The following is a 12966-nucleotide window of genomic DNA, read 5'->3' as shown; positions in this document are numbered from 1 at the left end:
TGTGGCTCGGGCATTCCATCGAACACCTCATGTGCATAGGAGGTGAGCTAGAGCACCACAAAGCCCTCTCCCCCTCGGCCAGAAAAAATAGAGCACTGTGCTCTGCTCTTGCGCAAGGGGGTATATATAGGCACCTCATTGGTCCCGGTTGATGACATGAACTGGGACTAAAGGGAAGCCTTTGGTCCCGGATCAAGCCACCAACCGGGACCAATGGTGGTGGGCCAGGAGCGAGGCCCATTGGTCCTGGTTCGTCCCACCAACCGGGACCAAAAGGTCCAGACGAACCGGGACCAATGGCCCACGTGGCCCGGCCGGCCCCCTAGGCTCACGAACCGGGACGAATGCCCACATTGGTCCCGGTTCTAGACTAAACCGGGACTAATGGGCTGAGCCGGCCTGGACCATAGCCCTGTTTTCTACTAGTGTAGGAAGAGGTAGGGGAGGAGGAGGAGGTGTAGCCGTGCTCACCTTGGGGGCCGGCGGAGTTAGGGAGCGGCCGAGGGAGGGCCAGGCGGCATCGTGGTCCGGGTCGGGGGCGGCGTCGAGGTCGAGGGCGTGTGGAGGGCGACGGGAGAGCACGCGGTGTCCGCTGACGATGCAGGGCGACGACGGCGGCAAGAACAGATGAGTTCGATTTGGGGGAAGTGGCCGTGGGGAAGAAGGAGCGAGAGGTTAAGTCAAAAGTAGCAGTAGCGTGTTCCAGAAAAAGTGCTACTGCTACATTAGCTATAGCTAACTTAGCTGTAGCGCTGGATGACATAACACGCTACTACTAAGTTAGCTATAGCGCTTGTCCGGAAAACACGCTGCTGCTACGCCTTCCTCCTTTATTTTCCTTTTTTATTTATTTTCCTTCACATTTTTACTTCCCTTTTAATATTTCTTTCATTTTCATTTACTTTTCTATATGTTTTACATTTCATTGGTAGTAGCGCTTTCTGTGCGAAACACGCTACTACAATAAGCTTAGCAGCAGCACGCTCTACTTAAGCTCGCTACTACTAATGGTAGCCTGGCGAGAAAAGTAGGGGAATTGTAGTTGTAGCGCTTCTTCCCTGAGACACGCTACTGCTATAAACGTAGCTGCAACGCGTTTCTCTGCCACGCACTAGTGGTAAGTAGTAGTGCTTGTTTTTGTCCCGCACTACTGGTAAAATTATGTGTATAAGGTTTTCCCTAGTAGTGGGAGTCCAACTACGACTCCCAATCCTAGTTGGACTCCCTTTCCTTTTCCGGAGGGGCAAAGACGGAAGGGAGAGGAAGAGAAGGAAAAGGGGGGCGCCCCCCTCCCTAGTCCAATTCGGACTTCCTATAGGGAGGGGGCATAGCTACCAGTTGTGGGCTACCTCCCCTCTCCCCTATGGCCCATGTAGGCCCAATATTCCCCCGGGGGTTTCGGTAACCCCTCGGTACTCCGAAAAAATCCCCGAATCACTCGGAACCATTCCGATGTCCGAATACAACCTTCCAATATAAGAATCTTTACCTCTCGACCATTCCGAGACTCCCCGTCATATATGTAATCTCATCCGGGGCACCGAACAAACTTCGGACAGCAAAACACATAACTCATAATACAAATCGTCATCGAATGTTTAGTGTGCGGACCCTACGGGTTCTAGAACGATGTAGACATGACCGAGACATATGTCCAGTCAATAACCAATAGCGGAACCTGGATGCTCATATTGGGTCCTACATATTCTATGAAGATCTTTATCGGTCAAACCGCATAATAACATACATCATTCCCTTTGTCATCGGTATGTTACTTGCCCGAGATTCGATCGTCGGTATCATCATACCTAGTTCAATCTCATTACACACAAGTCTATTTACTCGTTCTGTAACGCATCATCCTGTTACTAACTCATTAGTCAAACTGCTTGCAAGGCTTATAGTGATGTGCATTACCGAGAGGGCCCAGAGATACCTCTCTGATACTCGGAGTGACAAATCCTAATCTCGATCTATGCCAACTCAACAAACACCTTTGAGGACACCCGTAGAGCATCTTTATAATCACACAGTTACGTTGTGACATTTGATAGCACACAAGGTATTCCTCCGGTATTTGGTTGTTGCCTAATCTCATAGTCAGAGGAATATGTAAAAGTCATGAAGAAAGAAATAGCAATAAAACTAAACAATCATTTATGCTAAGTTAAAGGATGGGTCTTGTCCATCACATCATTCTCTAATGATGTGATCTCGTTCATCAAATGAAAATACGTATCTATGGTCAGGAAACTTAACAATCTTTGATTAACGAGCTAGTCAAGTAGAGGCATACTAGGGACACTCTGTTTTGTCTATGCACTACTAGGGAAAAGGATAGCAGCAGTGCGGGTTCTAGGTATATCAGTAGCGCGGTGACCGGCGCTACTAATAAGAAGCTACAGCTAACCCGTAGCAGTAGCACGTTCTCACCGGTGCTAATGCTATACAATTTTAGCAGCAACGCACCTCGTGGAAGCTCTCTACTACTAATAGCGCTAGCGCACTTTGCCGGGACGCGCCACTACTACTGTGGCACTGCTGCTAACTTTTCTCCACTCACCACTGCTAATTTTAGTAGTTTTTGTTTTTTTGCATATTTGTTTTGTATTTGAACAGGCTTTATACAAGAATCTTTAGCAGATACAGATGTCATCATGATACACATACAAATGGCCGTGAGACCACAAATGTAATCATAGCATATACATACAAATAGTCTCATCATAATCATCATCCAATACAAAGTGGTATCTCGTCATCATCTCGAAAATAGCGATACATGCAAGTCTCAAATACGTGCAACTACAATGTCATCCATCTAAACAATGGTATACGCGAGAAGAGCTATCACTATGAGTGAGAGCGGAACTATGCAGTACATGAGGCGGCGGTTACGAGTCCTCTCTCGCCCTAGCATGAACCTCAAGTAACTAGCTTGTCCTTCTTGTCTGCTTTTGATGCCTTTATGGCTGGCACCCGAGACCCCATTCACTTGCGCCTGACACTCAGACCACTCGTTGTACACCCCCGGAACCTTCCCTTTGTACACGACATAGCACCGCCATCTCGCCATCAAGAAACTAGGTACCTGTAAGAGATGCATGTTCATCAAGAGGATGTACAATCATATGCAACAAAATATATTAGAGCAATACGAAAAAGAAAGGGTTAATTAGCAACTAGATGCAACATACAGTACACAAACTAATTAACTAGAGGTACGCAGGTCATCGTACCCAAACAAACAAACTAGCGTTACACAAGTTCGGCAGGGACCGTGGACATCACAAAGTTTCATCGTTACAGAATGTATACAAGTTCAACCGACACATATCATCATCATCGGCATCGTAAATGACTAGAAGTTCCATCCTTCCATGTCATAGAGGATGGACCCTAGCTTCTTGAATGGCGTGAGGTCTTGACGTTGCATGCCTATGCGAGTTCGGACGTCAGCTCGCGATATAGGGCCGTGGTGGAACATCCCCTTCTCATCAACAACTTCTTTCATGATGATCGTCGCAATGTCCCTTTGGATATGAAAGAAGTCATCTCTAAGTTTATAATCCGCTTCTCCATGAGATTCTAGACACTTGTGGATATGTTCATCATTTCTGCTTGTCATGCGAAGCTTTTGGTGATCCGTGTTGAACTCAATCATGAGATGGAGGATGTAGAATCCATCCTTCTTGCTTTGTTTTGGGACATGGATGCAACAGAAGTTAGTTTTAGGCGTGAAACCCATCTTCTTGTTATTTTGTTTCCTGATCTGCATGTGGCCACCTCTAATGCTGAAACCTTGGAGAGCATCATCTAGAATATTCATTATGTGGGTGTAGTCCTTCTTCTCGTAGTCTCTGGAAGGGTCAAAATACACGGCGCGGAAGACTCACGGGTAAATAACGATAAGGATGGCGCGCCCGTTGCTGCGGGGAAAAGACACCTCAAATTATTGTTCATATGAGAGAGAAGGAATGATTGAAATGTACGAAAGGGTTGTCCGGAACTGACTTACTTTGGATGATAAGGCGGGAGGACAATTTCCTGGTCCTTATTCTGTACCATGAAGTTTTGGAGGTAGTTCCTAGCAGTTTCACATTCAAAGTCGCCGAGACTGAAGAAAGACTCGTACATGTAGTACGGATCCGCCACACAGATTTGCGAGAATTGTTCTATCTTCATGACGGAGCTCATCTGTAGCGCAAAAAGGCGGATGATTGTAAAATCAAGCCGCCTTGTCAGAAACATCTCAAAGATATGGTCAAACCGCAGGAAGAACACCTCTGCGGGCTTGTGTCGACGTAGCACTTCCCCTCAGGCACACGAGCCGCGTATGTCGGATATCCTGGATCCTTCGAGGCTAGTAGGATTTTCTCAGTCGACAACACATGGTCGTGCAGTCTCCTAAGATCCCCTGATAGTGCCTCCAGCGGTTTCGACGGTAGCATCGGCTCGCCCGTGAGATGGAACATGGCCGCAACTTTCACGGGTACACACTCTTCAGAATCCATCATCTGGCTGCTATGTGCTCTGGCTTGTTTGGAGGCAGCTATCTTCCCCAATCTCTTCCTCTCCTTTTTCTTGGGCACACCTTCCATAACCTTCCTTAACCCATGCCCCAGTGTTCCCGGGCTAAGCACTGTACGACCCTCGGCTAGTTGAGCCTGTGTTGAGGCGGCATCTTTAGGCGTGTCCTGTGACGATTTCATGAAGAGACACTTTTTGCACTCCCTGCTACGACCTTCCTGCCCGGGAAGATCATCCATATCCTCATTAGCATGCTGATAGCCCGATTTGTCATATGGTTGACTCATCATATCTATGTCACAGTCATACACGTTTGTATTGAGGAAACCATTGGGTCGACCTCCGTCTCGTCATCCATTCTATGTTCTACAGGACCGATTACATCAGCCAGTACTATTGCACCCCCTTCATCACATTGTCCGCCGCTCTCACGCGGCATTACAGGAGCTGGTAATTGTGTAGGCAGGGTGGTGGTATCCGCACATGGTTGTTGATATGTGGTTATTGGTGTGCTCTCGGCCGGCTCTAGACGAATAAGATTCTTTGACCATAGCAGCACCCAACCCTTGCAGTCTCCAATCCACGGCGGGGTCTCGTCGTCCTCTCCCATAGGCTGTATTGGAGGAGGCAAATGCTCGTGTCCTGATTTCACACCGGACAAGTTAACTTCGAAGTGCGCAGCAGGGATCGGGTGGTTGTGGAACGTGGGTTGCAAGGGGTTCATTATCATCCCCTTTCCCATGTCCACCTTCTGGCCTTTGATCAAGTAGAGTATGGTGCACGGGGTTTCTTCGGCCTACAAACACATGTCTGTGAGGTAAAACATCCGAAAGGCAACGAAAATGGAATATTATCTCTCTCTCTCTATATATATATATATGTTGGTGCAACTTGTAATTACCATGAGGGTGTCAAGCTCAGCCAAAGACGAAGGCCCACCTAGCGCGCCAGAGACTGAGGATGGGCTGCTATGAGTGGGAGCGACTGCGAGAGGAGGCCCGATTGCGTGAGCAAGTGATGGTGCGGTGGTGTTGTTGTTCACGGAGTTGATCCCGACGAAACTGGGCAACGGGAAATCATGTACCGTCTTGTCTGGATTTTCCTTTGTCCAGTTGATGATAGCTGGAACCAAGTTAGTGGCGAAATCATTTCTGCAGGTAGTTATAGATGCATTGACTGCCTCTTGTAGCAACTCATTTTTCTCCCGACTGTTTTTTCGCGTCCTCGGCTGCTTTTTTCTCGACCGCAAGCTTCACCTTCTCATCGATGTCCGCCTGACTAAACTTCTTTTTCTGCTTCTTGGCCTCCGGGCCCTCGTTGTAAAACACCTTCCACGTGGCGCTGTCTCCAGCGCCATGCACACGACCATATTGCGTCCGTTGGCCCAAAGGGAGTTTTTAGTTCGTTCAAGGCCCGGTTGAGAGGGGTGTCCCACTTGGGCCTCATCGGAGAAGTAGGTCTTTCGGCTGCAAGCTGGTGTTGCTTCTCCTGCAGAAGGAGCGTGAACCATTTAGGAATGTGTAGTCGACTAGATCTGGAGCTAAATGTAAGGTGGTAAAAGAATAATTACCAGTAGTCTAATCAATTTCCTCATGATCCGGTCCATGTAAAAAACCTTCTTGTCCTTGTCCCACTTGTAGCGGACCCTGATGAAGTCACGCTCCAAGGGGTTGGTGAACTTCGCGAAGGGGTCTGGGATACCCGCGGCTTCACGTTATGCGTCCTCCTTATCCCATATGGGCCTTTTACCGAGGTAGCCACGACTTCCTAGGTGATGCTTCCCCATGTTCCTTTGCTGCAAGCTCTTGAATTTCGCAGCCTTATACTTGGCTGTCTCGGTAGCGCAAGTGTCCTTGAACTTTTCGATCTCCTCTTCCGTAAGTGTCGCATTTTCCTCCAAAATCTTGGATAGGGGTTCCTCAACCTCAATAGCTTGTTTCAACCTCCCTTTCCAGGAGGCCAAATCATTCCTGAACATGCCCATGGCGTGATTGTTAATCTTTTTCATCTTCAGATCATCCCACGATTCTTCTATGTTATCATCCCGGTCGGGGAACTTGAATCTCTTCTGCAACTTCGTCAGGAGCAACTGCGTCAAATGTTCTTTACTACTTAAGTCATCATCGTTGATGCTCGCGCATTCTCGTAAGATGCATCCTACTTGGTTCCCATAGCACTTGTGAGGTTCTTCCGGCTCTAATGGCTCAAACTTGCTAGGAGCCATCTTTGTGATCACCAGTCGTCCAATCCCTAGTTTGTTGGGTTTTCGTATCCTCTGCTTCTTCTACTTCTTCTTTTCGGTAGAGGCATCAGCGCCGGTACCTTCCCCGCCGGTATCTTCCTCGCTGGTACCTTCCCTGCCGGTCTCGGCGCCTCCATCGGTCTCGGTGCCACCGTCCGTGTGGATGTTAGCGTCGGTACCATCATCGAGGGCGACCTGCAAACCTTGACTTTGCATTTTCTTAGCAGTCAAAAAGTCAGGGTACTCTTGTTCACCTTCATAATCCATCTCGTCTGCATCTTCGTTAGAAGGCCCAGTTTCTTCGTTGTTCGACATGTTTCCTATGATTAAGTCTCCTCGTTTAATTCTAAAACTATGAAAAAACTGAGAAATGACATAAAAAAGAAATCTATGTTTGCCGGAATGTCGTTTCCCAGCACTCGATATGCCAACTATCTAGCACAAATCATGCCAAAATTCACGAAAAATTTCGGCATGACCTTTGCTAAAAATGGACATATCGAGCGCCTGAAATTCACCGGAACAGAAATGAATCAACATTCTGGCGTAACATAGGCCACTCGAATCATTTACCCAGCACATAATCATCATGTCCAAATTTCCAAATATGACATGTCCAAAACATCACATGTCCACATATCACATGTCCACTTCAAATTTGCATATAAAAGGAAGAAAATATAGAATTTGCAAAAAAAACCTATCTAAATTCATAAATAAATATATAACCTAATTAACCATCTGCCTAACTAAAAGCTAACTAAATTAACCAAAAAACCTATCTACCAGAGAGAGGAGGAGAGGTGGGGGGCTTACAGAGGGTGCAGGCCCGACGACGGCCGAGGTTGGGAGGGGTCGGGGTCGGGGCCGGCGCCGTGGGAGAGCGCCGGGGTCGGTGCCGGGGCCGTGGGCGAGCGCCGGCGTCGGGGTCGGGGGCCGAAGCCGGCGCCTGGGTCGGTCAGCGTCGGGGTCGGAGGCAAGCACAGAGGCGCGGCGAGGGCTCCGGCGGCGCAACGGGGGAAGAGAGAGTATGGGGATTTGGGGGAAAACAGGCGGGATTAAGAGAGAAGTGGGGATTTTCGGGGTTAAGTGGGCATAGCTACTCCAGGTAGCTATAGCGGTTACGTGTAGAAACCGCTACTGCTACCTTGACTAGTTGTAGATCTTTTCTCAAAAAAGCGCTGCTGCTATAACCAGTACCTATATTAGGAACATATATATTACATCATTGGACCCATGCATAACAACGGCTAAGTGTGTATACAAAATAGGAATATATATATTACATCATTTAACCGATAACATACGGTTCCTCAACGTTGACGTTTTCGTTTTTGAGTCAGCTTCTTTCCCTTCTTGTTTGTTGAAGAATAATTAAGCCCCTCATTGTGACTTTTCCTTTTCCATGGATTACGATTTCTCTTAGGTAATGTAGTATTGATTCTTCTTTTGACATATACTTCATCATCATCATCAACTTCCCTCATTGGGTTGCCATACTGATCGTAGTCTTCCTCGTTGGCGACTCCATCCATTCCAATGATGTTCCTTTTGCCTCTCCTCACGACAACACGGCTGGGATTGCGCGGGTCGGTTATGAAGAAGCAGTCGTGCTTAGCGTGTACCCATGGCTCATTTTTTGCGATAGTGTTCATGGTAGCGCTCTTGGCGTCGGGTATAGTCATGGTAGTAAAATTCCAGTTTTCTCTTTCGACATTCTTAGCCCATCTCACACGGAACATCATCGTGTTGTGCAGTCTAGAGTAGTCAAGCTCCCAGATCTCCTTGACCCTTCCATAAACTCTTTCAGTTGCGCCGTTGTTGCTGCCGGTCATGCATTCCATCGTCACCCCTGAGTTCTGATCATCACTGTCCATATCTTTGGCCTCCGTGTAGAACGTGTATCTGTTGATATCATATGCCTGATAGGTTAGGAGGTTGGGCGAGGGGCCATGTGCTAAGGTGTATATGAGCAATCCGTCCTTAGAGCCCTCCTCTGGGGGATTAGCAATAATATGCTCTTTGAACCAATGCAGGAAAGTGCGTCCGTCATGCATACCCCCCAGTCACAATACTTCTTTGCGATAATTTCTTTGTGCAGTGCCACGAAAGGATCTACCTCGTCTAGGTGTTATAGCACTACCAAGTTTGCTATGTCAAAGTCGTTGTGTCGATTTGAGTATGCCACGTGCAGTTCCCTGCGACCGTTGGAGTGACCTTCTCCTTTGAGCCTCCCATCGTGCTTGTTAATGGGCAAACCAACACTAACATCAGGCGGCTGGTCTGCGCCATATAGAAAATTCTCACAGAAAGAGATGCACTCTTGTGTCAGATGGCCCTGGACGATCCTTCCATCCGGATGGGACATGTTATGAACGGATCCTTTGATGATCCCATTCATCCTCTCAAATGGCATCATGTTGTGCAGAAATGACGGCCCCAAGTCTATTATGTCGTGCACAATATGGACACACAGATGCACCATCACGTCAAAGAACGCGGGCGGGAAGTACATCTCAAGCTCATTCAGTATCAAAACAATCTCTTCATGTAGCCTTCGGAGCTACTTCAAACTGATCGACTTTCGAGAGATGACGTCGAAAAAGTTGAAGAGACCAAGAAGCGTGTCACGGACATGCTTGTCCATTATCCCTCTAAGGGCAACAGGTAGTATCCGCGTCATCATCACATGACAGTCATGGGACTTCATCCTACGAAACCTTTTCTTGTCCGTGTCTAGATATCTACTTATCTTGCCATAGTAACCGGAACTAACTGTGACTCCGGTAAGGCACTTAAAGAATTGATCGATCTCGGCTTGACTTAAGGTGAAGCAAGAAGGGGGCAATAATCCTCTTTCTTTATTTTCTTCCCTTCTGCTCCCGCGCCTCTGTCTCCGTCTCGTTTGACTGTTTACGGGGCGGCATGTGCAGATTTTCCCTGATATTCAAATCTTGCAAGTCTTTTCTTGCCTTCGGCCCATCCTTGGTCTTATCCGGCATGTTCATCAGTGTCGCGAGCAAACACTCAAGGACATTCTTACAGATATTGTCACACCCCTAGCTAGTCAGTGCTTGTCCTTGCATCAATCTTCTTGCATCATGTTTAAAATTATGAAAGTTGAATTGGGGAAAATGGAAAGCCTCAGAAATCATTTCTAAAAATGATCAACATTAAAAAAAATTGCTTCAAATAAACCCAAGAAAATGTTCCTGTTCATTTCTGAAAATATTGGCAAGAGGTAAAATTCAAACCAATATTTTTGGAATCACAGAAATATTTATTTGGGTCTTTGAATAAGTCAATACTTATTTGAATTGGAGATATAAATTCCTATAAATACTTTTATAACTCCAATAATTCTGAAAACTTGTGAGTGGCTCTGAATATGTTGTATCAGGCTGTCAGGACCCCGATTCTAAGTCACACCGATCTAGCCTGTAACACCTCATATCACTTTGCGGCCTCACGCACGGTATTCCACAGGTGTCGCCTTACCATGGCCCGGGACCGTTTGTGCCTTTTGGCTCACGTATCTGATAGTGTCGCTAGCATCCATATGACAGAGAACCCGGGCCGACATGACTAGTCGTGAACCCAAAGTGGCACTAACTTACAGGGATAGGCATACATGAATAAACATCGAGCATGTCGGTCAGCAACATGTGAATCCGGGTTGTAGCACTGGGCTAACAGGACTTCGGGAACCCGGGCTGTAGCAGGCTAGGCAGGACTCCGAATGTCACCATGTGACATTTCCCCGAAGGGAAAGACACAGGAACAAAGTGAATCACATGCCGGCCGGTCAAGTGCTCTAGAGCACACTACTAGAAAAAGGGCTATAGATGGGATTGCCACTAATGGCGCACCAGACAAGCGGTGCGCCATTAGTATATACTAATGGCGCACCACCTTTTGATATGCCATTAGGGCTGAAACTACTAATGGCGCACCTGGCCCAGGGTGCGCCATTAGTATCAAAAATTTTTTGAACTAGTGCGCCTGTCCAAACATACTAATGGCGCATCCAGACACAGTGCGCCATTACTAGTTGTAACTAGTAATGGCACACCTGTCGGAAAGTGCGCCACTAATGTTGTTTTTTTATTATATTTTTTATTCCTTTTTTTTCAAAACTACTAATGGCGCACTGTTCGACCGTGCGCCATTACTAGTTTTGAAAAAAATGGAATAAAAAATATAATAAAAAAACAACATTAGTGGCGCACTTTCCGACAGGTGTGCCATTACTAGTATAAACTAGTAATGGCGCACTGTGGAACAGTGCGCCATTAGTATGTTTTTTTTTGCAAAACTACTAATGGCGCACCACAAGTAATGGCGCACTGTGGAACAGTGCGCCATTGGTAACCTGGATTACTAATGGCGCATTTAGAGTTGGTGCGCCATTAGTAAGTGGGCAGCAACAAGATATTTTGGACAGCCTCTCCTACCCATACTCACTTTCTCCCCACTTCATTCTCTCCACTTCCTCCTTGTCTCAGGTGCCTCCTCTTTTTCACCTCATTTCCACCATAGATTCATTCAATTTAGGTGGTTAAATTACCTTGTTTTGATAGGTAAGTAAGGGGGGAATCTATATTTATGTTGTTCTCCCTACAACAATGTGCACATGCACTTTTTATGGCCTAGCTAGATCTATGTATGTTCGTGGTGTTGCATATGCTTGTGGTGTTGCATATGTGTTTGTGTTTGGAGGTGTACCGGTATTTGAAATGTGATAGTTGCCAATATTTTGCCGGAATGTTGATTCAGTTCCGTTTCGGTGAGAATTTTGGCATTAAGCATTCTTTTTGGTCCTATTTTTAGTGAAAGTCATGCCAAATTTTTTCTTGGTTCTAAAATATCGTTTTGCTCTACCCCGCAAGCGACCATGGTCCGCACGATGACTGAAGGCATCGTGAATAGGTTTTTGAGGTCCGCGAAGGCCGAGATGCTTCAAAAGAACGAGACGGAGATAAGATGTCCATGTCGAAGATGCAAGCTGAAGAGCCTTATTGCGGACCCAGAATCTGGGCAGGTGCGGGACCACCTGCTCTTGCGTGGTTTCATGGATGGCTATCGGTGGCAAGGTGATGAAGATGACTACAAAGTCGTCCATGGGGGCCGGGCAAGAAATGAGGAAGGGCAGCAAGACAACCACCGCGGCTCGGGCGGGCGAGAAGACGAAGAATCCCCAGGAGATGATCACGACGGTGATGCTGTACACAGTCATCATGTAGAAGATCAAAGACATGATGATGCCGGCGGAGCAAACGACGCTGGACCATCGATGGGCTGGGTGCAGGACCCTCATATTCAAGAGCTGCTTCTCAAGCAGACGGATAATGCAAGAGCTGCTGCCCGAGAGAAAGCCAAGATGGATCAACTTGAGTTAGACGTGGTTACTCCATTGTATGAAGGATGCAGGCCCGAGGATACCCGCCTGAAAGTAACGCTCATGGCTCTAGAGATGAAGGTAAAACACAAAATGACCGACACATGCTTCGACGAGAACATGTCATTCTGGCACGAACGTCTTCCCAAGGGGAACAAGTGCCCGACCAGTTTGGAGGAGGCGAAGAAAATCATGTGTCCTCTGGATTTACCGCACGTGAAATACCATGTGTGCATGAACAATTGCATCATTTATCGGGACGAGCATGCGGAGTCTACCATATGTCCGGTGTGCGGCGTCACTCGATACAAGAAGAGGAAGAAAGCTCCTCGAAAAGTGGTGTGCTACTTTCCGATCACTCCTCGTCTGCAGCGGTATTCCGTGGACCCTAAGGTAGCAAAGCTCCTACGTTGGCACGCGGATAGGGAGGAGAAGAAGCGAGAAGATGACGCAAATGATCCGGAGATAGATAAAAAAGACAAGATGCTGAGTCACCCTAAGGATGCGAGCCAGTGGCAAGCGTTGAACTTCGAAGACCTAGAATTTGGGAACGATCCAAGGAACATCGTATTGGGCGCGAGCACCGATGGAGTCAATCCGTTTGGCAGCCAGAGAAGCACACATAGCACCTGGCCTGTGTTTGTGTGGATGTACAAACTTCCCCCCTGGTTGTGCATGAAGAGGAAGTACATTCACATGAGTATGCTAATTGATGGACTGAAACAACCAGGGAACGACATCAATCTGTATCCGGGGCTGCTAAAAGAGGAGCTTGACACGCTGTGGAAAACGCCAG

This window comes from Triticum aestivum, chromosome 5A (genome assembly GCF_018294505.1).
Source record: "Triticum aestivum cultivar Chinese Spring chromosome 5A, IWGSC CS RefSeq v2.1, whole genome shotgun sequence".
NCBI classification, from domain to species: Eukaryota; Viridiplantae; Streptophyta; class Magnoliopsida; order Poales; family Poaceae; genus Triticum; species Triticum aestivum.
The sequence above is the reverse complement of the archived record's forward strand: the minus strand, read 5'-3'. Positions refer to the sequence as shown.